Source organism: Anopheles stephensi, chromosome 2 (genome assembly GCF_013141755.1).
Source record: "Anopheles stephensi strain Indian chromosome 2, UCI_ANSTEP_V1.0, whole genome shotgun sequence".
Classification (NCBI taxonomy): Eukaryota; Metazoa; Arthropoda; class Insecta; order Diptera; family Culicidae; genus Anopheles; species Anopheles stephensi.
The window spans coordinates 49397581-49422497 of record NC_050202.1 but is presented as its reverse complement, the minus strand read 5'-3'; the positions used below and the strand labels follow the sequence as shown (position 1 = coordinate 49422497).

Here is a 24917-nt window from a genome sequence, read left to right as displayed (position 1 = left end):
ATTCTGCTGTCGAATTAATGGCAACTATGTTTGTTATTAAAACCAATCCTCAGAAAACATTGGGCAGTATTCGTTGACATTCAAAATGCAAACTTTATGTCTTGTTTAGCTATGTTCAACTTTTGTCTCGATTCATACCAGTATCTCATGCTTCCAAATTATTTAAAAATTGCCCTAGCCAGAAAGAGATTAAAAACGCTTTCGCAATATCGTGTCTTTGATTGCACAATATAAAAGAGACATTAGCTTGCCGTTATCATGTCGTTTTGGATAAGAAAATTCAGCTCCACTGTTATCTACCTACAATGGAAATGGAAATGTTGTGGCCCATGTCACACTTTGCATAGCGGTTGGCTCCCGTGAGTAAAGGCAACATTGCTTTCCACCCTGCTGATGTAAATAAACACAACAGTTCACGTTCAAAACAAAAGCCTCAATCGGAGCTGAAAAAAAAAACACTGCATCCCATAATGCGTTGGTTAAAAGTACTCCGAACATCGTGTCCATTGTTCGGCTGCACTTCCCTGTTGATGACGTACAGGGGGCATCACATGCCCACCACACGTTACGATGCGTCGTCAAGCGCTGTTCCGGTCAGCGCCAGCTCCATTTCCGGGACCAAGCCATCAGTTTTCTGTTGTCATCTTGCGTACACTACACAAATATATCGCTGCAAAACCTCCGCTCGGTAGAAGATGCAGCCTTACGACGGCCATCCAAAAAGGCGATCCAATTTATTAGACGAAGTAAAAGGGAAAAACTATACCACCATACGCACCCGGTGATAGAATGACCTACGACGGTCAATGCTGGAAACGGTGGAATTTCGCCGATCACCGCAGACACACAATGGACATTCCAATTTCGGACATGGCTTCACGGCAGTCGCGAAGGCTCACTTAGGTTCGATCTGGACCGATTTTTTTTCCCCTTTCGTCTTCTGTCCAATGTTTTGTTTAGTGCCCCGTTCCTCTTTCGCAAAAGTAAACGTTCGCCGTAGGTAGGGGGTCCCACGACAACAAACTGGTCAAGCTGAGCTGCTAGGTCTGGCAGACAGGCAGGCCGGTTAGGGCCATTGACTGTAAAACGTAACGTCATGGAACGGTGTGGCTTGCACGGTTTAGTTACGCCTTTCGAACGGTGCCATGCTGTGTTTTTATGCGTCCCGCTCCACCTTGCACCACCTCCCTGCCTCCTACTCCCAAGACTTGCCCATGTCACACACAGTGCCCGAGAATGGCGGCAGGCATATTGTAAAGATCGAACAATAGACACGACGCTACGGTGAGCGGTTGAAAACACGCGGTTGAATAAAAAGCCTCCCGGTCGTAGTAGGGGGGGGGGGGGGGGGTATTGCTCCGAACCTCACGCGCGAGACGCCAAAACAGCCCAAAAACACCCTCTTCAAACACTCAGCTGTTCAACCCCCACAACTCGCACTGGCGAGTGTAACGAATCTCTGTGTAGCGTCAGTCACCGAAAAAAAAAACGGGCACATGGGCGAGCAACCGTAACGAAAGTGAATTTCAAATCTGACGACGATGACAACAATGCGAGGGTTCACACTCACTGCAAGCGAGAGGTGAACTGTAGTGGTGAGAAGAGAGAGCTCACACGCAATGAATCTTTTTCTCCGCCTGTTTTGAGGAGTCTGCAGTAGTGAGCTTGACCTGAGGTTCACTCACTGCTCAGCTCATCGCTAACATTCATCGCTTCTCATCTCACAATCTGTCGGAAAGTGAACGGATTGTTTGTGGTTTTTGGCGGTAGATGTAAGCAACGACTTACCTGCGTGTTAGTAATTTCGATGCTAACATTTCGCCCCTAATTATTAGGCCCATCTGTACTCGGGTACACACCTCATACATCTCCCTTCATCTGGTCACGGTTGAGAGCACAGATCTTCCGTTCGCCGTTATGACTCGTTACACATGCTTGAGCTCGTGCCGTATGCTCTTTTTCCCCAGGTTTGATGCTTTTCTTTTTCCTCGAACGCTCACTTCCTTTCTCCACGCATAACTCACTCGAAAATGCAATAATGCGTTCGTATCTCACGTGTCTCTCACTTCGGGCCGGATTTATGCTGCATTTCGTCGACTCTCTCTCTCACTCTCTGCATCTCACCGGGCTCGCACGCGATTCACTCGCTCAGTTCGCAGTGGTGACTCGATGGCGTGTGACAGCCCAAAACCGGTGAGATAAACAGCAGCGAGAAAAAAGCACACCCCGAAAAAGCACAACACACGTTAGCAGACCCGACGAAGGGCGAACGAAGCTACGAAATAGATCGGGGCAGCATAAGAGCGCTCTCGAGGGCTACGGTACGAGCTGGTCGCTTCAGTCTGGTTGTCGCGTTGGTCGCATATGGAATAGGAACACGCAGTATCACACCGTGACCGTAATATCTCCGGTATCCCACATCTCGGGATGATGATTGTGACACACACCTACAGGAAGTACGCGTGTTACTGACGGTGAGTGTGCGAAACGAGTGTGAAGTGCCAGTGTTTGTGCTATTTTGGGCCACGGTTGTGGTCGTTTGAATGGTTGGCCGGAGAGTCTAAGTATTTCGTTTTAATTTAATTCATCGCAAAGTGTTCGAATCGTTCGGTCGTGTTCTGAAGGTAAATAGAGCAAATGAAAAGTTGGTGAATTTTAAAATGTGTGATTAAAGATAAAATTGTGTAATGATACTAGTGAAGTGAGCATCGAAAATGTCTTCCAATTTTAAAGTCCTGATGAGGTAGTGCTGTTCACTCGTAGATAACACACTTGGATGCCCACAGTGTCCTACTAGGAATGGTGCTCTAGAACGTATCAGCTGTTATTTGTTGTGGTCGTGGACCTCGTGAACAGATTTTGGATATTTTTCAAAACTGACGTACAAATTAAAATTATTAAAAATTACTTCCGATACCTTGTCCTAAAATATGTTAATAGGAAAGCCCAAGTGTATGTGTCATTGGGTGTTAGGCCTTGTTCGGGTTTAATCACTTCAAGCTCGGAGCTGCAGCAATCGTGTCCGTATCAATCTTCCCCCCATTAGCCCCAACCGCATTATGGTGCAAAATGGCTCCCCGATCGTTATGAGTGGTCGTTAATTTGTTGTTGTGCTTATTTCATCATCATCCGTCCGCACTCGCTCTTCTCTAACGAGCACCCGTTAAAGTCGCTAAATTTATCCGGCAAGTTTATCCTGGCCCATTTCAAACGGGAGAAAAAGGGCACTTTTGCCTTCTGACGGTGCGAACCACGGTGACAGTGGGTTGTGAATGGTGGTGGATAAAAACCCAAACCCAGGTCCAGCGGCCATTCGCGCTGAGACAGCAGCATCGACACCGCCGAGCGCCGAGTCAGCAGTAAGAAGGCGGGATAATTAATTGTGCCATTAGTGTGTGTGTTTGTGTGAATGTGTGTCTTGGGGGGCGAGCGGTGAGTGTGGGTGAGTGTGATGCTGCATTTGTGAAAACCTTGGAGGTCCTGGGCCAAAAAAGGGGGCGTCGTGGAGTGTTTCGGGCCAAATTGGATGTGAAAGCAAATTTCCTTTCCGATATTCCCGGTGCCGTGTGCTTCCGGTGCTGTTTTTAAGTGCAAATTAAGGAAGCTTAGCGTTTTGTGTCCTTTGGCATGTGTGTGTGTGTTTTTGTTTGTGTGCTGGTTGTGTGAAGGTGCACTTTCGATAGGAGAAGGATAAGCAGGCAAATAACGATCGTTGAATATTAAGTGAAGCAAATGAAGTGAACGAGATCGTCCAAAGGTCGCCGATGTATCCCACCGAGCGGGAGTTCACCCAACCTATTGGGCGGAGGAAAAGTTTTCGATAACATTCTCCGTTCCGATCGAGTGCAAACGCAAACAATAGCCATCCAAGCGTCCTGGTTCCTGGTGAATGTAAGTGACAAAATATTTGCCCACCGCACACACACACACACACAGTACGTTGCTGTGCGTGAATATCCTCCTTACCAGTAAAATCTTTCCCCCGGAATCCACACTAAACCACACGAACCACAAACACCCCAAACACCTGAGAACAAAGAGATTCTGGGGTTGGAGACTGGGGTTGGAGACAGACTTGAACCCAAAATTACAAACTTTCCATCCGGGTCCGTGGTGAAGTTGCCGGAACTGTTGGGTGATCCTGCCGTTCCTCGGGTCGGGGATACTGCTTGGTAATCGTGTCAAGTTCGTCCTTAATTCAAAAACGAGCTTCAAACACGAGCCCCAGGATGCTGCCAATTGCTGAGGCCGAGGACCTGTGAGTGAAGTTGTCTCGGGTTTTATTGTGTTCGATAAATATTTCAACCCCTGAACGAGGGCAACCACAACACTTTTGGCTACGTTTTGGCAACATCATCCCACCCAGGTCCGGTGATCAGTAATCCTCACAATGCTGGGGCCACACGCGTTGTGGGGATATTCAGGCGGGAGTATGATTTCCGGTGTAGAGAGTAAAGTTTCGATACAACTTTTACTAACTTACCGGTACCGGGCTAGAAGTTGACTTCTAGGGGGATGAAAGCGATCCGGGACACCTTGTGCCGTGTGCGTTGACAACAACAAGTGGGAACAGGTTGCGCTAGTTGCTGCCGCTACTTGTTGTTAAAGTTTTATTATTTATGGACTCGGCCAGATCCTTCATCGTCTCCGTAATGGGTAGTTTTGCATGCACTTCAGCGAAAATGTGTTGTGTTGGCCATCGGGTTGTGATTTAGAGCCAACGCTTCGGTTGGAAGTTTAAATTCGTAATGTAAAGTTAAATTATGACACGACTGGACGAAAACAAAAATTAAGTCTGCCATTTTTGACCGTATGGTGGCTTATAACAGTTGGAAAAAGTACCTTACAAACGATGCAAAATGAAGCATGAAAATGGCTGATAGCTTTATTTGTAACATCTGTACAGGAATAATCTGGTTAAGTTACCTTGACGTATCGCAACATCTTATCCACAATCAGCGTATCACTCCGCTCACCCAAACCCTCTTTGAAGCAGCTTTGAAGCATTTATTGTTCGCAAAAATAATTTTCAATGCTCGCTCGCATCCGGGCACAAATGTAGCACAGGCAGGGTGAAGTTGCAAAAAAATAAATAAATCAACCGCTTCAAACATTGTTAGCTGCCGCTGTTTGACAGCTGAAACCACTTCCGGTGCCTGGCAATTCCAGTGCACCGGCATCATAGCATCGTTAGGCGTTGCCAGCGTGTGCGAGCCCAGGATCGGCACAGAACCCGGCGCGGAAGCTGCTGCCGTGCCGTGGAAGCAAAATAAATTGATATTTAAACAGCTCCTGATCCTGGTGGCTCGAGTGCCGCACTGTTGGGCGACCCCGTTTGAAGCGCTATCGGCGGTAGTACTCAGTAGCAAATATTATGGGATGAAGTTTACTGACTGACTTGATGTATTATTGTGAGCATTGGGGTAGTTAAAAGTTTCTGATTTTGTATGGCAATTTTTAACACAAGTAGCAATAAAGAGTACATTTTATTGCTTAATTTTTTTTAAATATTTAGGTTTGATGTCCTTTATAAATGCAAGCAGCTGTTCTTTTTCTTGGATAAACAACCGTTTAAGTCATGTCAGCCATCTTATGGTTTACAAGTTTCATTCCATCAAACTACCGGTGAAAGACCCGAATGGGATTTGAACTACGGTCCTGATGTGTGTAGAAACGTAAATAACTCTATGAAGATTTTTTCTCAGCATGGTTTAATATTCACAAAATGCATGCTTAGATAAAGAGGGCCAAAAGATTGTAAATGTAGGCTACAACTAGTCTGCCAAGAAATAAATTATAAGTTTTATTAATCAACATTGATTTTGGCTACTTGTATATCAATTAAAAATGAACAGGGCTTCAGAAGTCATATCAGGATAACAAGGTGTAGCAGGCAAGCTATAGCAAATCATCAGACTTTAAGCATGAACTAAGCAATCTAATCCTGGTATTATGCAATTATCTGACCCACTTTCAATCTTGCATTTTGGTCTCTTTCACGTCAATATGTAGCTGGTGAACTAGAGTTTATCAAGGGTAGAGCTAAACATACTTTGTTTCATCGACGTGCCTTTGTATACCTCTCTAGGTGTGTCTGGTGACTTGGGCTAGAACTTCTAGAACATCAGAAAATTTATGAGTCGTAGATTCTCGAGGGCTGTCCGATGTTCAAATCCCTTTCAGACCTCCTCCTTGTTCCTAGGACTGACTATCCAGCTATGGGTAAAATCAAGTCACTGGAAGCCCTTGATCACTCGAGGTTGTAAAGCTAGAAAAACTCTTCTTCTTTGATAAAAGATGTTCTTGAGGAGTTAATGATGCAGATATCTTGTAGGACGACTCCTATTTTTCCTGAGAATTTCTTATTTCTCTTCTTGGGAAAATAAGGATTCAGATGTCTCGGAAAATCCTAAGGACTCCTGAGCAATTCCTATTTTTTAGGATCCAAAAGAGCACAATTTTTAGATTGCCCAATTGTGATTAAAATGGTCTCTTTGTCATAACACGAGCGGTTTTCTGATCTATTGGTAATAATGTCGATTTTACAACTTTTAATAAATTGGAGACTTATCTGCAAAGCTTGGATCATTATGACAACCCTAAAATATGTATTCTATGGATGTACCTTGAGGATCTTTATGTGCCTTCTATGGATTTTATAGATGCTGTAGATTATTAGCTAATTTCAAATGGACACTCTAAATCTCAGTCCTGATTCATCATAGATCCCTAAGCATGGGTCTAAAACTGATTTACAAACTACTTAACAGCGCTTCCTAATTCATCACAGATTAAGATAGTTTATATATTCACCTTCTACATGCTGTACCTAATTTCCGTTAAAACCCAGTAGCATCCACCGAAACGAGCATTAATTTATGCACCCAGCACGTTATTGCAATTAAGCTCACGTTGCAACGACGCAGAAACCCAAACATTCTTCCACCATCCAAGAAAGCTATTTTGATTAATGGCTTGACGAGCGGGCGCTATCCGGATTACCGGTAATTGGTGACGTGTACCGCGGAATCATCATTCGCTTTCGCTCCCACCGACACAAACGACTTCAAACAGCCAAGGATGATGTCCTTTCAGGAAGACACACACACTTCCACACGCCTTCGTCATCAGGTTGTCGTGCTGTTTAGTATCGACCGTTTGGCTGCCAGCGCACCATCAACCATAATCGTCTTGGACAGCAGACCCACTTTGGTCGAGCGCATTTCTTTCGCAATCGTGCGCGAAAACTCTTAAGCATTTTGGGAGCAAATTAGAAACACTCCCTCCACCGATGGGCAGGCTCCATGCCCTCTCGCGGCCAAAGATAAGCCAAATAGTCTCGGAAGAGGGTCTCGGTCTCGGTGCACAGCGCCGAACTGGACGGCCGTCCACAAAACTTCTTCGCATCCGGTCCTCCCCTAGTTGCCTTACGCCGGGATTGTCGGTGGCCCGGCAGTTCGGACGAAAGTGAAGTTTTATGTTTTGTGCTCCGAGCGCAATTAGATTCAGCGCAATATTCGCGCATTTGCAATTTTCTCGGTCACCATCACCACCACGGAGGCTTATGGCTTCCTAGTGGCCGGCCCGGTTGGGGTGTAATTTTTCCGCTGCTGAGCTTTTTTCTACGTTTGCCTCCAGGATGGTTCCCTTGAGCTCGTTACGTTCTCGGCATTAATCTCCGGTTCGTGAGAGGTCGACTTTCACGGGAAGGCCCGCTTAGTGCTTCGGCCCGCTACAGTGGGAATAGTGTGCGTTGTGTCTGCCGTTTTCCACTCTCTGTTGTAAGTTAAGGCACGAGCGTTCCGTTGTCATTAGGAGGTTCTGTACCGGAAGGTCAAATATTATTCCATGATAAATGATCCACCAGGCCACTTTGAATGTGTTTTATTATAAATTTTCATTTTTCAACACCAGAATCCTGGAAGATCATAAGCCATATGGCTACCGAATTACCGATCCCATGCGTTCCTAACCGAGACCATTCGCTAGAATTTCTTTTATCATAAAATTTTCACACAGACGAACACATTTCCGGGATTTCGTGGAAAATGGTTCCGAATTTCCACCCACCGCTCGATTATATTGGCTCAAGCTTTAAGTGCAAAGAGCTTTAATCTAATTACCGTTTAATATAGCACGGTGCTTTCCGCGCGTTTTCCTTGTTCGTTCGGGGAAAAACGCTCGGCAAACACTTGTCTGTTTGTCGAAAAATCGATGCTGTATTGATGAAAACTTTGTGTTATATTTTTCCCAGCAGGCGCCAGGGGTTGTGGGAACGTTAACTCCCTTCGGGCGATAGACTGGGATCTGAGAGAGAGATAGAGAGCTTGGTGAAGGAAATCGACCATTAGGGCTGGAAGGCGCTTGTGGGCGAGAAAACACAGCGAAGCTGATGGGAAAAGTTTACCTTCGATCGGCTGGTCGCTGGAACAATTTGTAAGGAAGCCTTTCTCGGGCCAAGGATGCCAGAGACCGACGATGAATGTTCTCCGCGTTGATGAATTCTGTCTGGACGAGCCTTGCGAGAATGTTTGCCGAGTTCGGACATCGTTCACGTTATGGAAACCCTTTTCCACAAAATTCTGTTCCAAAGCTGGAATTTTCCCGTTCCACGTCGAATTCAAATGCGGGACATAAAATAACATTTGCCTTGTCATCGGATGATTGTTTCGTCGGATTGTTTGTACGTTGGCTCTCAATAAATTTTCCCGTGGAAAAACTGTCGGCTGTCGGTACACATTCATCCGTCATCGGCAAACGGCGCACCACGCGAAGAAGTATAAGAAATTTGATTGAATTTCGGTTGCCTTCGTGAAATTGATTTCCTTCCGTCCCTCGCCAGAGTGGTGGTTCTCTTGGGGTGTGCCGTGCCGTGACGCCTCGAGCGTGTTTGTTGGGTGCGCGCCCTTGCTCCAGATGGCCAGATCCTTCTGCAAGCAACAAGCGCGAGCAAGTTTGTGCTGGTGGTGAGCTTGCTTTAGTCGCCCTACCCAAAAAAAAAAAACGACTAAACGACTTCAGTGCGAGTCGTGCAATTTAATTACTTTCCATTGATGATTGTTGGACGAAGCAAGTAGGAATGGCGCTTGTCGGAAACTGGGGCGTGTATCGGAAGACGCGCGGAAGCAATCGAAGTGTTTTCTCAGAAAAGACTCCAATTTCCACACAACCCCTTGCTCTCATCCCCCCCGGTACCAGACTTAACGATTACGTTTTCGTAATAAATGTCACCATTTTCCGCGGAAAAGTCACCGCCCACCGCACCTCTCGTTGAGTCTGTCGGAAAGCCTCCTGGCTGGTAGATTCTGATCGATGGAGGAAGACATGGAGCTGTTAGTCAGTACAGTAACGATTACAAGACGGTTTTATGAGTCGCTCGGTAGCGCTGGACTTCCATTTTCCACGGCGCCCCGAACGATGGCACATAATGGAGCGGTTATCTGAGTGGTGCCACCAAGTCTCCCCAGTGGTGACGGTGGTTAAATATTTCACACAGCTGCAATCGAACAGTCGGTGTGGACTGTTGGACTCGGGCAGTTTCGATTTGGCTACCGCATCAGTTTCCGATGTGGGAATCATCGTTTACAATGTTGCCGATCCGATTTGCCGATACTTCCGGGATGTCGGTGTCGGCCAATCCGAACTTGGTTGACTAGAGAAGTTGCCAACACGTTCCAAGAATTTTGGCGTCCAACGTTCACTCCAGTCCTGCTGGTGTGCTGTAAATGGATGTGAGTCCTGTTTGAGTAGCCATTAGTGGATAAATTATTGGTGAAGGACAGTTGTAATTCAACGTTCTGTCTGCTCTTGGTACGTTGGTCCTTGATGTGGCATGTGTGTGCCAGTGATATAGTGAGCGAATATCTTAAATTGGAAGATTCAATTGCAGCCTTTCACATTGATTTATATATCCGCCTTTTTAAATTGTCTTTACGATTGATAGCTCTCTGCCATGCTTCATTCAATTAGCTTTTCTAGACTAAAGTTTCTGAATGGTAATCAGCTATTGCTAGCCCAAATTAAAAATGCGTAATTGACTTCTTTTTGAACATTTAACTAAAAGAAACATTTCCTAGAAGTCATTTTGTCGTTCAGTAGCAAGGCGTGAATTTCTACCGCTACAGCCATTAAACAGCCCTCCAAGAGCCACCGCAACTTATAATACTCGCAACGCCACACCGAGGCGTTACACCATCGAGGTGCTTGTGGTTGATGATGAAAGAATAACAAGTCGCACCTCATTACAAGCCTTGTGGTTTTTGGGGGCTCTCTTGCCTACATCACGCGCGGTGGTGATAAATTGACGAAAAATGGCTACAAACCCGGCAAACGGATCGAAACTGCTGCTACACGGTATTATCATTAGCGGTTCACAATTACCAAAACAACAACAGCCTTTCGATTCAAAGGATCGACATCAATGGTGGTGATGATGATGATGATAGTGATACGGGCCCCTAGGACAGCACCAAATGAATGTAAAATGTGGCATGCTCAATAACAAACAGCATGATCAAACAAAGTGTGCTCCATCTGGTTTGTTTACTGGGTTTTTGCAATGCGAGTGTCAATTGTCGTTGAGCAATCCGCTCGTTGATGTCTGTATTTCGGTTTTGTTGGAAATGCACCATGAGCGTGTGGTCCCTAGGCAGAAGCGCACTTGCTTTAAGCTACTTAGCAAGGAATAACAAAACGGATACTGTCGGTAGCTCTCTTGGTCATGGAAGGATCAAACAAATGAAAGTATGAAAAAGAAGACAGAAAAGCACAAGACAAGAGAAAATTCGATACACGAACACTGCCACTCTGTTTGCAACTTTTTTCCCTCACCCTAAGCCGCTCATGTGAGAAGTTGGCAACTGTTACGAGTGGCTCATCGCACGTTGTCGGACGAAACAGAATGTGGGTGAAACTTTGTTTGGCGCGCTTACAACAACGGTAACAGTTTCCAAGTTCAATAAATGTTTTTGCTTTTTCCCGATTGAATGGCAATCGTCAGGGAAGAAAGCAAACATCATCGTATTCGATTGAACCCCCCTTCATTTATCATCATCATCATGATCGTGGTTGTTGAAATTGTTTGACGTGTTTGAAGCGGTTGACGTGTTGTGCGTGTGTAGTAGGGTGGAAAGAATTCATGTTTTCTAGTTTACACCACCCACCTTTGACACCGCTCAAAATTGCTACTTTTGGATAGCTTGTATCATAAGAACTTCAGTGTGGATTCTAAGGATTATAAGTCCTTATTGAAAAACGATAAGGATTATCAGTCTTTTGAACTACATACTTAATGACAGTTATCCGCGATGGCAACTAAAGTTAAATTAAAACAATCATATAATAATACAAAACCAGCGATGGCAATCAAATGGAGGATCATTGTAGTCACACACAGCAGTGAGCCAGCTTAATCCAGCGGGTCTTGGCAGCATAAATGCATTGAGCGCACTTTGCAAAATGAATTAAACGAATTAATATTTTCTAGATGTTTACAGCGCTTATTGTAGCTGGTTTCAAGAAGAGCAGGACTTCAAGAAGAACTTATTTATCTTTTTTAGCTGTTGTCATCTAGTATATTTCTATACCAAATAGCTCAAATCAAAAATATTATTTTCTCCGTAAAGGATAGTTTTGATGACGTATATTTAAAATTAAACCAACTTTTTATTACTTTTTTTAAATATTCCTCACACTTAAAGCAAGATAAAGGCAGAGTGTTTATGTATACTTAAATTAATTGGATTAAGATCCTTTGACATGCTGCTGCTTGGCCCCTGCTGCTTTAGAATTCACCAAATCATATCAGTCAAAGAACAGACTCGTTGTTTCAAGTCTTTTATTGACTTACTAAAGCTGTGTGAGAAATTGACCTAATCCTAGTTTTGGGGCGGTCCGGTGGCAGAGGCGACAGCAATGCCGGCCTTCACACGGCAGGATCGAGGTTCAAATCCCATCCAGACCACCTCCCCGACAGCCAGAAATGGCAGGCCGAGACCTCTGGAGGTTTTTAGTGCCAAGGAAGAAGAAGAAAACCCTTACCTGATGTAAAAAAATACAAATTTTGAAGGGATTACGGTGAGAGATGTTAGTTTGATCATAAAATCAGATGAAAGATGTCGATATGATACAAAGGATTCCAATATAAATCTTTAATCTGGAGAAGTTAACGATGCTCCGGATACAGAATTTTTTTGAATAAATACGAAATTTTCTGTTCGAAGGAATATTTTATTGAACTTGTTTATTATTCTCCAATATCTGATACGTTCGTAGACATATTATTTTAAGATTAAATGTAATGGTTGCTTCTTCAGTCTTTAATCAAACAGTCAACAAGAAATTTAGCAAACCAATACTTTTTGTCCCTGCTTTCCGAAGTCAGATTTTTACTTGAGGCAGGATGACTGGCCCTGCGCTCATGCCCCCAAGTATCTCTGGAGGGCCTCGTGGCAGTTCAGTTTATCGTCTGGTTACCTCCCCTGACGTTCAAACTGCCCGGTTCCCCGGTCTGCCCACCCCCATCCTGTCTAGCCAAGCTCCACCATCCCCCCAAGGCGTTGGGAATAACCCATATACCCAAGCCTTGATATACGGTGGGGCAAATTACCACTCTGCACAACGAGGACATGACGGAATAAGAGTTGTGTAGGAGAGCCTTTGGGAGCTCAATAGGAGTCTCGGATCCTACTCCATTAGCAGATTCTTTTTGTAGTTTATGATTGTTCTAGTTTGCTATGAATAGTTTTATTTAAAATATATTTTTTGTCTTTTGCATGTTTGGAGAATATAAAAATAAAGTCATTATAGAATAGTGTTATAAGAATCAAAATCTGATATAATCTGATATGGTGTATTTGAAAAATCAGGAAAGGATCGCTCATAAACTTTGGCAAACGTGGTCTCAAGCAGTTCTTGGAAGTATTAGACTTGGAGTTGAAACATGCAGTACCTAGTTACTAAATACTAAACCTAAACGAACTCTAGACAACACATGATAGGTCGTATATGAGAGCACAACACGGCAACTGAGGTTGAAGTGGACAGCCGAGCATTAGCCGAGAGGTAGCTAGTTGTGGTCAGTAGTATAGTAATGTATAGTAATGTCACCTGGTAAACGCGCCATACTCAAGCCACATTTGCCATATCTTTCGATTGCTCTAATATTACTTTCCAATTATAATCCTATTGGGTATCTAAAAAACCCATTTCTTGCTCACAACTCAGCTTCCATATAATTGAAAATTGTCTTACACCTAATAGCAGTAGTAAGGTGAAAGCACACTCCAGCACAAGCGGCAGTTGGAGTCTTCATTGGAAAAGAAATAAAGTTTTCCAATAGAAAACCCGAAGCTTTCCTTTAGATCGTGAGTACCACGAACCAGATACGCTGCACTTATTGGCAGATGCCGGCCAAACCGCCGGACCTAGAGTCGCTGTGGTTTGAAAAGCCAAAAAGGCACTATGCGACCGAACCGGAACGGTTGCGTTTCGTTGAATTTGCGTTTTGTTTTTCTTCTGTGAGCTCCCTCTCCAGCAATTGCCGGTGGCCATATACGAAACGGAAGCACCACGCACGTGGATGATAAAGTTTTTTTTCTGTTGGCTGCCGCTTTGTCTGTCCGGCTCATTCTCTTGACTTTCTCGCTCGCCAACACCGATCGGATCTATTGCGCTAATCGATTTTACCGGATGGGGTTTTCGCGAAACGAAGTGGTTTGTTGTCACCGGGCGGAGAAAGCGACACTGCCGGTGATGGGATGGAAACCCGAAACGTCCGGTGCGGGATGCGTTTTTAGTGTCATTTAATTGAATTGATTTTTGGAGGTTTTAATCAGCGATTGTCTGGCAGCTTGGAAGCTTTGTGACGGAACCATGCATGTGTGCCTAATGATAGGGTGTGGTGAGAGTATGTCAGGAAGTTGAAATTTGGTTTTAAAGCCCTTGCGTTAAAGGAAAATCAGATTAAAGAAAAGATTATTCAGCAAACTACGGACAAAATTAATCTACTCAAAAAGTGCTAGAGTTGCTCGCGGAAACAGCATTTAATACACAATCCAACATTGTACCTTCTACCGCCTCTACGATTGTTTTGAGTGCTTTCCAAGGCCACAGAAACAGTTTCTTGACTTGTGTGGGTAGTTTGTTTGGCAGTCGTTGTTGTTGCCGTTTTGGATGTTTGGAGCTAAGTACGGCAAGGCACGCAACATCCACAAAGCCGGAAGGCCAAGAATGGCTTACGATTCGAACGGGCACGATGTTTATCAAAGCGTGAAAGTCACCTGACGCTTCTTTTCAAACTTGCGGCCGATTACCGGCCAAAGCTTCCTGTTCCTGAAGTGTAAAGCCAAAGCCAAAAGAAGACAAAACTTTGCTGTAGAACAGCTCTGCACATAAATCCAAACACCCGCACCCTTTTTGTTGGCACTCTTCGCCATTGTTTGCTACATTCGAATAGATTGACTAGCTGACGGAGTTGTCATGTGACCCTCGAGGTAGTAATAGTACAAGTTATAAAAATGTGGGCATCATCACAAATCGTTGTGCCTTTTCACTCTTACCCATAACCCGGTTGGTGTGTGTGTGTTTCGTGTCAATTCGTCTTAATATTCGATCATTTTATTGCCACATTTATTAGCATTGTCTTCTATCCGTTCATCGATCGTCACGATTCTTCCTATCGGCAAGAACACGGCGCTGACGATGTCAGAATGCTGCTTATTGAAGCAGACTGCTGCTGCTGGTCGTCATATCATTAGCCTAATTGAATACAAACATTATCGTGCTTAATTAGACAGAACAACTCCACTTGCTCCCAATACTTCATGGCTGCTTGGTCGGAGGGTCCTTTCTCTTCGGATGGTTAGTTTGACAATGTTAAGGGTTTTTTGAGGGCGAGCGTGCGATTATGTGTCAGCTGTGCTGTTTGTTTTAGTTCCAAGTGACCAGCTTGGGTGGGGAAGAATGATGGTTGGTCGCTAACCATGCAACGGGCCAAATCTTGCCATTCATCTGGTAGGATTATTGGTAATCCTTTGGTTTGCAAATACTTGGTAGCAGCGTGCGGAAGGTTTGTGTGAGATGGTTGATTAAGATAATTTTGGTACATGATTGCAAAATCAACGAGTGGGGATGCTGTGTTTGGAAAATGGGTCGTTATCTAGCACACAGGATGTCTTCGGAAAATTGCGGACAGCTTGGTCAGCTGCTGATGATGATTACGATGAGCTCACCCAATCCTCAGACGTCCGAAGTTATCTTCAGGATATTAGGTCCAGACTAATACAGACTACTTCCTTATATATATCTGCTTACATATATGAGGCTACCATCTCCTAAGTCCTTGTATACCTTTAGTCTTACTCAGAGCCCATATAATGTGCAAGACTTTGTAGATTTATTCTGATTTATTTTTTCCTATTATTACGAAATGTTCAGTCTAATCCTCAAAAGTGGTGATGATTACGAAAAATCCACTTAACAGAGTTTAAAAAAGTAAAGCAGCCAATAATAAGTCAACGCTTGTGAACGCTGATTTTAATAAAAGTAGCCTTACAACCAAGGGATTAAAAAATAAATAAATAAATAAACCAGCTCATCAACCAATAACTAACTTATTAGTTAGTTACAATTAAACCGAATAATCCATATTTACAGTTTCAAACGTAATCTTTAACTGTTTTAAAATTAAACAGCACATTATCGCTGAAACGCTGGCAGAGGCTTATTCTTTAGCTTTGTACTACATGTAGCTTGCACTACTGCTTTCTTAGACTTGATCCCTAATCATTAAACTGATTACGTGGGAAAGATTAGACCTCTGAAACATAGACACTAGCCAAAACTGACAAAACCTTCCTTAGCCGCGTTCGTGAGAAAGATGCTCAGAAGGAATTTTGACCCCGTATGAGTCGAAGGACAATGTAAGAGCCGATACAATGACAGGTGATCTTACACGTCACAGGTCAGGCTTCGGTGAGCTGGACCACCATATAATGAGAAAGACACTCAATATGCGCACAATAAACCACATTAGCAGAGAAGGATTCGTGTCAATCGGAATAGAGTGGCCAGACCTGATAATGGGCGCTAGACCGTAAGCGACATTGAGGATTGGTTGCATCAGGGGAACACCATGAAGTGGTGGTTGTGGTATTTCATGAGAAAGGAAAAGACAAGTACGGAATCGAAAGAAAATCTTGTCTCTGGCTGGGATTTGAAACCGTACCCTTCGTGCTATGAGCTGACGCCGTCACCATATAGGCCATGGGACCGCCTCGATATAATCCTCGGTAAACCACTGTTAAAACCTTTCGCTCATTATTATCCTGGCGTGTAATTGACATTGAGAGAAATAAGATCTCTAATGGTAGATAAATTAGCCCGGACTGGTCCTGGTGTATGGCTAAATTATGGTAGCATAATTGAATTTTATGATGATTATGAAGCTGATTATTGTTGTTTGTGGGCCAGTTATTTTCAATTGTTTTGGTTGTCTAGCTCCCTTTTCAAAACCTCCCCGCTCGCTTTCCTATGATCCTGGTAACGATTTTTTCGATTCCATTTCATTATTGCTGGCTGCATTTACGCTCCCAGACCCCAGAGAAGTGTAGTGAAAGCAAATTGAGCACAAGATAATATCTCTCCAATTTCAACGGATAACATACAAACAGAACCCGGTTTGCTGTATTGGTATGTGTTTGTTTTCCGTTTGGCACTGGAAGAAACGTTTGTTCAATGGCCAGAAAAATGAGCTTTGCAAGCACGAGGGAAAAACACGCTTTTCCGAGGTGACGCGCCAAAGTCGAAATGGAAACGAAAGTGCACTGCACACCGAAGCAAAGAAATGCTAAACCGTGTACTTGGTGGAAAACTGCACACAAAAAAATGAAAATGAATAGTTGCTTTTCCGGCGCGCACAAACACAGCCACACAGGCGCAACCCGAAAACCATGCAAGGAGGATGGCTCAGCTGGAACCAAACCGACCGTTCGGTACCGAGCCCGAAACCGCACCCGGGTTTGCCAATGGTTCACCGCTCGCTCGTTCGCTTTTGTTGTCTGCGCTCAGCGGAGGGAGCTGACAGGATTCTGGTGATAGATGGTCACCGATACCGACACTCCGGTGTGTAGTGGTGTGGCGGCTGTGAGCACAAGCAAGAGTGCGGAGAAGAGGCAGCAGAAAAATGTTCCACTTCCTGTTTCCGGGAGCGTGAAGCTGACGATGGAAAGAATTGCCCTGCTGACATGGAAACACGGATGGTCAGTGGTAAAATGGATGTAAAAACGTTTGTGTGTATGTGTGTGTGTGTGCTGGAGCAAGATTTGGATGTGTTGTGGGAAAATCAGAACGAAGAGAAATAGAAGGAAAACAGCAGCAGCAGCAGTAGCAGCCGTAGCACACGAAAGGAAGAAAAATGGGATCCCCACTTCCCTTTTTAAACGTGAAACTCGAAACGGAAATGGGGAAAAAAGGCAAAACGCACACCAGCGAGAAAAAAAAAACCCCAAGCACACAGACGAATTTCGCACAGGATGGAATTCAATCCCGGAGAACCGGCAAACAAGAAAATGGCAAACAAAGTGTTTGGGAAGTAAAATAACACTAAACTTTAGTTGGGTTTACAGGTAGCTCTTGGAAGGGTTAGTAAAAGCTGGCGCTCTCTGTGCGAATGAAAAGGGCCTATCGAGCAAATGGGAGGCTGGTTCCAATCCGCAATTTTTGGCGTGTAGGTTTAAACATTTTGGGGCTTTTGTTTTGGTGAACTGCACTAGAATGTTATAAGCTAGTGAGATATCGATTCAAGTTGAGGAAAGCGGAGGTTTCTCTTGAGAATGAAAGAAGATACTTCCCTCTGCATGCATTTAATCTACACATTGAACATTATTCTGGCGGTTAGCCGTACTGGTTGATAAGAAATTCTTTTCAGACTGTTCTCTCATATGCAGGAAGTAAGAGAATTTCTATGTTTGAGAATGTTATCCAAGGTCTCCATAGTCTGAAAGAAGAAGATCCTTTATAGTACGATAATTCTTCAACATTTTCATGACCTCGTCGAGCAGTTAAGATACTGTGCTCTGGTGTCCAAGACTTGGTTCTATAAAAACTTAAGCAGGACAGCTGATTGTTTAAGCTTGTAACTATCAAGCGCTGAAGTAATTGGTGGTTGCAAAAGGTTTGCATTAAAAATTATTTAACAGAACTTTGAACGAAGACGAAAATAAATCCGAAGGAAAACGTTACATAAATTTGTTCCTAAAAATTAATTGTAGGGTATAAAATAGCATTTTATTTAAGAAGGGTTGCATTGCAGAGCTGAAGTCAAATTGTTTGTAGACATTATAAAAGTAGCATTTCATCCCTTACAGAGGTTTGTTATGACTATGCACATAATCGTCTCCATGGTTCAGGAGCTAGAAAAAATGTTTTTCTTATGTTTAATTGAAGAACATAATTATAAAACCATAGCCAATAAATCAGATTCGTTAGTCCCTCGGATGAAAACCTTTCCTACAAATATCTTTTTATCCTTGGAAATAATCTTGAAAATCTTCTTCTTCCTTGGCACTACAACCTCGAGAGGTCTCGGCCTGCCATTTCTGGCTTTCTGTGACTTAATTTTACACGAAGTAAAGTAGTCAGCCTTACGTACGTTTGTGTATATATATATATATATATATATATACACAAATATTTTCACGTCTATAATCGAGACACTGTAAGTCTAATTGTCGACGTCTACAGTAGTCGATCGGTAGAGAAAGATACATGCTACAATCTATGTAATGCTAGGCAGAACTGACTCTTTAACTTGGTTACTTATAGATTTTTAAGAAGTTTCAAGAAGTACTTTGAAATTGTAGTATCGAACGGTTTAACGCACGATGTATTAAATATATTCGTTGAGATCAATCTATATCTATCATACGTTTAAAAGAACTTTTTCAAAAATAATGCCCTCTTTTGTCGTGCTGCATTCAGACAGTCTGTTGGAAGCTTCATACTGTCGTAAATTTTATGAAAGCCATCCCGGGTTTCGACGCCTAGGCAATCGTTTAGAGTAGATCTCCGACTAGACAATAGAATAATTGGCACAGGTCAGCCAATCAAACAGTCTGTGGTGAAAAATAATACTTTTGAACTCTCCCGGGGGTTCTCCTAAAATAAAGACATGCTTAATGAATTTGTTCCTAATCTTGTCTAGGATCTTTTTCAACACATGGGCGGATGCTTGATAATTTTTGCTAAAGCTATTTAGAGAAAGAGCCAGCCATGCTGTTTTCTCATCATCATCCTGTACACTTAACGTTCTACCAAATTTTCCTTTCTACATTTTCATTTTTCGAATTATCTTTGGAATATCGAGATGTTGCTGGGAGTACAAAGAAGCCTCAAGTCTCAATTTTTCGACTATTTTAGTCAGAGCTGATCGAAATCGGCTAATTGACAATGTAAAATTGGTGATGTTGATAAAAGAAATGATACAAAAGATGACTTCCAGTTGCATACATCACAAGCAGTCTAGAATGCACATGATAGAAGATAATAGAATCAGAGATACAAGTTTTGAAGTGATTGACAGAGAATATTTCATTCAATGTAGTTACAAGTTGAAATAAGCTGAACGGTTTGCTGCTCAACTTGCATCCGAAGCCAACATAGCTTGTGCGTCACCGGCTAAACATACACAAGAAAAGACCTGATGGCTTCAGTCGTCACAGTTTGCATACGATCAGTCCTCCGATTCTATGAACGCCCTTGCAAGGTTCTGCGTTGTTTCGGTTCTTCCGCTACGCGTTCCGAAACGCTTGGTTGCGTGCCCCATCCCATCAACGGCGGGAATGGGAAATGAGGGAATGGAAAATCTCTCAGCCTTATTTCCTGCCCGTGCTGTACCCCATTTCCTATAAACATTTGTATGATTTAATGTATGCACATTTCCTCCCCTTCTGCTGCTGGCGAAAGCGACCCAACCCGTAGTGGGACAGCAACGAAAAATGCAACATAATGTCACCGATTCGCAACGTTGCTCACGTTGGTGCGGGTCGTTGGTTGGTCGCCCACAAAACGGGCAACGATCCTCGCTCACAAATACAACGGTGAAAAACCAACATCCACGAACGCTTTCACGTTTGCGCCGCCGTGCTCGGCAAATGCTTGTTCAAACAATGCAACGAACGGTATTATTTTCGGTGGTTAAATGGCCAAAAGGAACATAATCAGCGCTGGGATAGAACGTTTGTGGCGTGTAAAAGCAGCGGGAGAGGTTGGTTGGAGAAATTGAATAAATTTGGTCGCATTTTCCCAAATCAAACCGACCCAAGCCACGCTTGCTACCGTGCAATGAAATATGTTCGTCGATGTTGGGGATGCTACGCTTAATGCGATGATTTCTTTTTTTGCTGTTGCTCTGCCACAGAACGCTATCACAGCAACACTGTTGGAGTGGCAAAAGGTTGAACCGATATGGCTACCGTGCGGACCACGAAGCCGGGCTCTTTGGGACCGGAGCTTACGACGATAGAACATATGGGTGCCCGTTCGGGTGTGAGATTTGGTGGTGGACTATTGTTGGTTATCGTGCCAGTACCCACGCAATGGCACGAGCTTTGTTGCAGTATCTTGCAGTTTTCCTGCAGCCCGTAGTGGGGTTTTCCACCACGTCGTACTGACGTACGGTACGCTGCTGAAATACGTTGTTAGTGACCTTATCCTGTTCGCATTATTCTATTTGGAAGTTAAATCTGGCCTGGGAGGCTCTGGTTTACAGGAAGCCTTCGTGATGGGTTTCATCCTCAAAAGAACGCGAAGAACTGGGGAAAAGAGCACGAACACGAGCAATGATTAACCGAAAATTGCTCGCCATAGTGAGTTGCTGCTTCACGTCTCCATCAACTCATTTATGTTCTGCCAGCGCTGCCCGTAAGACCAGGTCCGGTCCACCAGGCACGCTGCTACATCCGCATATTGTAGGGCTGCTCAGGTGGGCGTCCCACCGCAGGAAGCGTAGAGTAGTAATCCTTCCTAATGAAATATCGTGAGAATGCCCTGTACCAGACGCACTAGCAGTGGGGCAGGATCGTGATACTTCGTGGAATCCATTCAGGAGAAAAAGTTAAAACGGCGGATTAAGCAACCCATCCTGTTTAGCGTGGCCTGCACTATCCGGATGATAATCATGTGGATGATGTGCAGCTGGAGCTATGTTCAAACGGTTCTCGGAAGGGAGAGGGGTTTGTTTTTTGTTGTTGCCGTTACAGGAACATTGCGAGGAACAGTTTCATGGTAGCATTACAAAATGGGAAGTTTGCTGTTTTCCGACCCATGATGCATCAAACCGATAACAATGAGCTGACCCTTTTTCGGGGGGTGCGAATGGCCATATTATGTAACGGCTTATTACCCTCGGGTTTTTAGTGAGCGATCTACTCGTGGTACTGGATGTTATTTCATGATTTGATGGTCTCGAAGCAATTGTTTTGGACATTCTTTCTAAGAATCAGATGTTATACAAGACGGTAAAGTCCATGGTAGATTAGTCGCCAACAACGACAAGGTCTCCTGGTACGTACATGCGACTTCTTCCTACCCGTGTTGGATGGAACGCAGATGGCATAGACTCATCGGGGAGAAGGTCCTCTAGGTAGATGAGGTCCTTTTACTATGAGGTGATATGTGAACCCCTTTGAATTACTCCAACTATTCTTTGTAGTGAAGATTCCTTAGACACACAGTTTTGATTGATGTGATCCCTTGAATTACAAGACTTCAACAACTAGGAAGTCTTAGAATGGAAGGGGACGAGTACGAGAACTTGCGTTATATGAGACCTTTCCATTACGAACACTCTTGGTAGTCGAGGTTCCTTGGACGACGCTATCTCTTGGTAGGTGAGGTTCTTTGGACTTTGGTCTTATGGTAGCAGTGAACGAATACTCGGATCTGTGTCGTATGATGTCTTTTCGACTACGAGGACTCTTGAGAGTCGAGGATCTTAGGATCACACAGTCTTTTGGTTGATGAAGTCCCTTGGTCTTCAAGACCTTTAGAACTACGAATTCTTATGATAGAAGTAAACGAGTTCTCAGATTTGTGGCATATGATGTCCTTTCGACTACGAGGACTCTGGGTAGTCGATAACCCTTGGACCTCACAGTCTTTTGATAGACAAGGTCTTTTGGACTATAAGACTTTTACTACTACTAGGTCTTATGGTAGAAGGAAACGAATATGAGGACGTATGGTATATTAGTTCCTTCCCACCACGATGACGCTAGATAGCTCCTACGTGACTTTGACCACGCAGTCTTTTGATATACCAGGTCTTTTGGATTGAAAGACCTATAACACTTCATGGTCTCATGTGACTCTGTGATATAGGAGGCTCCGAGATCTCTTGATAGTCGGGGATCTTTAGACCACACAGCCTATTGATATACGAGGATTGCAAGACTTCTACAACTTTGAGCTTTTCTGCTAGAAGAAAGCGATCACCATAAATTGTGATGAAACCCTTGTGATTACGAGGGCTCTTGGTAGTCGAGGTTCCTTGGACCACGCTATCTCTTCGTAAACAAAACGATCTGTTGTCTATGAAGCACTTGGTAGAGGGGCGTCGAAGCATTCTCGATGATGAAGTCTCTAAGTAGCCCTTTGAACGACAAGGCCGGCTGTTAAATCGTCAACTATTATCAAGTAATGTACAACATAAACGAGCAGAGCCTTATATTCCAGAGAACTCGTGTCACCTCGATTGAACACATACCAAACCCTCTCCAAAGTAAGAAAAGATTTCTAGAACTCTCCCACACATGCCCGATATCAATCATTGTGACCTTTCACTGGAACTATTACACGCACACACATACACCCACGCACCCGACCGTTGTCATTGCAAGAAGCGTAATTAAATTTTAAAACAGAAAAAGCACACCCTCCCCGTTTATATCGTCACTCCGCTGAACATCGAAGCAATCGATGCACTTTGCCAAAGGATATCTACAATTGAATTACACCCCCGGCATCCCGGACCGGTTGGTAAGATATTTGCGTCGCAAGAATTCGCACGGCTAAAACCGTCGCATCTGCGATTTTCCCAACCTCCAAACCAATCAATCATCACATTCCGGAGTACAGTCACGTGCCGTGCCAACGCTTTCTCAACGCTTGAAAGCAGCCACTTGCAATCTTGCTGTGTTGGGAGGGTATAAATTTAGCAGAACGGGTCCAGTGGATGACATCAAAGCGCGATAAGGTTACGTTTAATTTCGTCTCCTTTAACGATTACGCGCCCGTTCACGACGTGTGGCGCAATCTGAAGTTTAAAGTGCGAAGATGTCGAACAAAGTCACTTCCAGGCAAGGAAAAAGTCTTGATAAAAAACGATATCGTTGTTTAAAACTGTAACTTTGGATGTCTTGTAGTGGAACGTTTTGGCGAAAGTATTTACATCCTTTTTCCAGCAACCCACCACGTGGCCCACATGCAGATTCCAGTAAAGGGGACATTCAAAAGCGGTCCCCGGACGGTCCCTCCCTCCCCAGGCTCCAGCAATAATGAGTACGCCCCGGTTGAATTTGTTTCACTTTAACAAACAAACCGGGACAATGAAAAAGCTCTTGGGATATAATTAAATTCTAGCCAAACTGGTGACTCGGGAGAGAAAAAAGGGCGTCCCTGGTTCACTGGGCCGGCAAAAACTTTACAACCAACATCCGGCTTAAGAGGACTTCCGCACTTTAAAGCGGGGACTTCATGTTGTTACATGGTCAATCTGTCCCGCTCGCTCGTGGCTCGCTTACCAGAGCAAATAGGTACTGCACTCGGAGGATGCACGCCCGTGTGTGTATGTGTGACTTGTGGCAGTCGTTCCCAATGTTGACGCAAGTGAAGTGTCTTAAGGCTTGGACCTGTAGCCTAGATGCCGCAAAGAAATGGACACGGGCAACATAAAACAATGGTCGTCAGAGTGCAGAGTAGTACATAATAACGTTGATGCTGCCGGTTCGCCGCTTCTTCTTGTTGGTGCGGTGTATGTGTGCGGCATCGGACAAGCTTAAGGGCTTTTAAGGACCCACCACCATCCATCCATTCTTCCAACCCTCGGCTCTAGGGACGCTTTCCATCCGCTTTGCCCTCTAATGCCGTACTGCTCGCAAGCAAGAAGTTGATACTGGGGATGATGCTACAGCCCCAAAGCATCTCAACACTTTTCACCATCTACGTCCTCATCGTCTTATAGAGGGTTCGCTTTTTTTGCGAGGAACAACGCGAGAGACAGAAAAAATACAGCAAACCAGCAAACAACCCTGGGGGGGGGGGGGGGCGGAGTGGAAACACAAGAGTTTCCATCGCCCGAAGCGAAGTGTTTCCCGGTTGAAGCAGGCAGCAGCCAGTACAAAATAATGCAAACAAATGCCCCCACCGGGCTAGGTACGAACCGTTGGAAGCATTGTGGAAAACCGGAATAATACCCACCGACCAGAAATACCTTGAAAGAGCCGAGTGGGCTGCTGGGCAGCGCAAGAAACTCGGCTGGGTCGAGGCGAAATTAAGAAGCAATGCGGAAAAACAAACGGATTTAAAGCGCAAAGTCTATTTGCCTGTCCGCTTTCGAAGGACAGAAGCTGGTAAGCATTACAAAAACGAAAAACCCTCCAAACGCTGGGCTACAAATGGACGAGCGATGCTCTTCCTAATTGATATGGTCCCGATGATACTGGCCACCGGACTCTGCCGGTCTGCGCTATTCGGTACGAATATTCTGGCAAGTCTGTGGCCTGTTGTTGTGTGCACATGTTAAGGTTTTGCCAGCACAGTAAAAGCTGAAAAACTTTCTAGACTTTTTAGTAGAATAGTCTTGAAGCATCATCGTCCGATCCGTCCGGCCATTGAGAAGGATTGTTTCGTCGTTTTTTTTT

General features: G+C 44.2%; 1 protein-coding gene across 4 annotated transcripts in view; it reads left to right on the top strand.

The window, feature by feature from the left end:
- The first annotated feature begins 2167 nt into the window (after nt 1-2167).
- LOC118508385 (B-cell receptor CD22) overlaps nt 2168-24917 on the top strand; it is a 126424-nt gene continuing 103674 nt past the window's right edge. For 3 of the 4 annotated variants that reach the window (XM_036048128.1, XM_036048123.1, XM_036048124.1), the window contains exon 1: nt 2168-2624. The gene's annotated coding sequence lies outside the window, so the exon portion shown is untranslated. The remainder of the gene's footprint in view (nt 2625-24917) is intronic. The other variant, XM_036048125.1, reaches the window with a different exon arrangement.